Source organism: Lolium rigidum, chromosome 6 (assembly GCF_022539505.1).
Source record: "Lolium rigidum isolate FL_2022 chromosome 6, APGP_CSIRO_Lrig_0.1, whole genome shotgun sequence".
In the NCBI taxonomy this organism is placed as follows: Eukaryota; Viridiplantae; Streptophyta; class Magnoliopsida; order Poales; family Poaceae; genus Lolium; species Lolium rigidum.
This window is the reverse complement of record NC_061513.1, coordinates 219,945,428-219,948,101: the sequence shown is the minus strand read 5'-3', so window position 1 is coordinate 219,948,101 and position 2,674 is coordinate 219,945,428.

Below are 2,674 nucleotides of genomic sequence, written 5' to 3'. Positions count from 1 at the left end.
GAAGATGAAGAAGGAGTGCTTTGGTACAACGGACGCCTATGTGTGCCATCAGATTCAGAGTTGAAGCAAGTCATTCTGAAGGAAGCTCACGACACCTTGTATTCCATCCACCCCGGAGGTACCAAGATGTACCAAGATTTGAAGGAACAATTTTAGTGGCACGGAATGAAGCGAGAGATTGGAAGCTACATCGCCAAGTGTGATATCTGTCAGAGAGTCAAGGCAGAACATCAGCGACCCGCAGGATTACTGCAGCCACTACAGATTCCGGAATGGAAGTGGGACTCAGTAGGAATGGACTTTATCACTGGGTTGCCCAAATCAAGCAAAGGAAATGATTCTATCTGGGTAGTGGTAGACAGATTGACCAAGGTAGCCCATTTTATCCCTATCAAGACCACCTATCAAGGCCCCAAGCTAGCTGAGTTATACATCTCCAGAATAGTCGCCCTGCACGGAACCCCGAAGTCAATAGTGTCGGATAGAGGATCACAATTCACCTCAAGATTCTGGAAGAAAGTACATGAAGGACTAGGAACCCGGCTGAATTTCAGCACGGCATACCACCCGCAAACTGATGGACAGACTGAAAGAGTCAACCAGATACTAGAAGACATGTTGAGAGCTTGTGTACTGGAATATGGATCCAAGTGGGAAGACTGCCTGCCTTACGCAGAATTCTCTTACAACAACAGTTATCAAGCCAGCTTACAAATGGCCCCCTTTGAAGCCCTGTACGGAAGGAAGTGTCGCACCCCCCTGAATTGGTCGGAAGTCGGAGAGAGCCAAGTCTTTGGACCAGATGTTCTCCGGGAAGCTGAAGAGAAGGTGCACAAGATCCACGAGTACCTCAAGACCGCTCAGTCAAGACAGAAGAGTTACGCCGACAAGAGACGCCGAGAGATGACCTTCGAGATCGGAGATTTTGTCTATCTCAAGGTGTCACCCCTCAAACGAATGCAGAGATTCCAGCTGAAAGGAAAGCTTGCATCCCGATATGTCGGACCCTTCAAAATTATGAGTCGCCGAGGAGAAGTATCTTATCAACTGGAACTACCGGAGGAAATGTCAGCTGTACACAACGTGTTTCACATCTCATTGCTCCGGAAGTGCTTGGAAGTGCCGGAGAAGACCGAAGTGTTCAAGAACATCGACCACAGATCTGTTGATATCAACCAGGACCTGACGTATCGCGAAGTGCCTATTCGCATCCTTGAAGAAGCTTACAGAACCACCCGCACCAGGAGTATCAAGTTCCTGAAGATTCAATGGAGTAACCATACCGAAGAAGAAGCCACTTGGGAGCGAGAAGAAGATATGAAGAAGGAGTACCCAGATCTCTTTAGTACCTAGTTTTCTTTAAGATCTCGGGACGAGATCTTTTGTAAGGGGGAAGGGTTTGTAACATCCCAACTTTTCAATAAAGAAAGAAAGAGAGTTTCCAAAATGCAAAATTGAGAACCAACAAAAACTTTTTATCTCCATATAGTGCTATGCATAGAACTCACCTTTTATTTTTGTGTTAGTGTGCATTTGCCATGATGATTGCTTGTGTGTTTGCAAGTGTGCAAAAACCCTAACCAATGATCACTTGATCAACCAAAGAAAAGGAAAACGAAAAGAGAAAAGAAAATAGAAAAATCAAACCAACACACACATGTGGTTTATGATATTTTTGCAAATTCTTAACCTAGACCATTTTGGCTTGCACCATTGGTTGTAAATGGTTACTAAACACTTATTAACACTTTTGGAATCAAAGAAACTCAAATCAAAATGAAAACAAATTGAATTTCCAACTCACATGCAATATGGTCAAAATTGACAATCTTAGCCTGATGCCCTCTTTGAGCCCCTGGTTTGGAAGTTTTTCAAACTAAACTTTGCCAACTCTTTGCACCTCATCCAAGACAACATCAAGGTGAACAACTTTTCCCAAAACCATCACTGCAAATTCTTGCTCAATTTCAAATGGTGATCAAGCAAAGTTGAGACTTTGAAACAGATTTAAGATATGGTGCAATTTATGATTTTGCAAACCAACTCCAAATTGACCCCAACCACCATCAGTAGACTTAAAATGTTATACGTTTGAAACCCACCAAATTTCATCCAAAATTTTGAAAGTAAAATTCTTGCGGCCATTTCATCGAACAGGTGGTGAGCACCTTGCTGCCAACTCGGGACATTGCAATGTCCAGCAGTTTCTTGCCTCCCCCATCAATCCTATGTCATCCTCTGTACCTCCTTGACCCCTCTGAGCTTTGCCAAACACGTTAGACAAGAAATGGTACACGGGTTCGTCACCGTCTTGACCAAGACATGCCATGTCGTGGCATGGCATGGACATGCCCTTGCTCTCTCTCCCTGGACCTTGCCAGCATGCACGACCTTGTCACATCGCTTCCTCTCACCCTCCTGAACGTGCCAGACACGGTGGTCAACGCGTTGGTGCACCGCAGACGCCAGGACGCGCGACGCCCAGACGTGCCATGCCACGCCAGAGCGCGCACGGCGAGCGTCGCAGACACGCACTGGCATGACGTCGCCCCAACGCCTCACGCCACCACTCGCTCTCTCCCTTCGCCAGCAGCTGCGCCACGATGCCAGGAGACGACCAGACACCCTCACCTGCCCGCGGGAACCCTGTACACGACGCCATGGCCGACGCCAT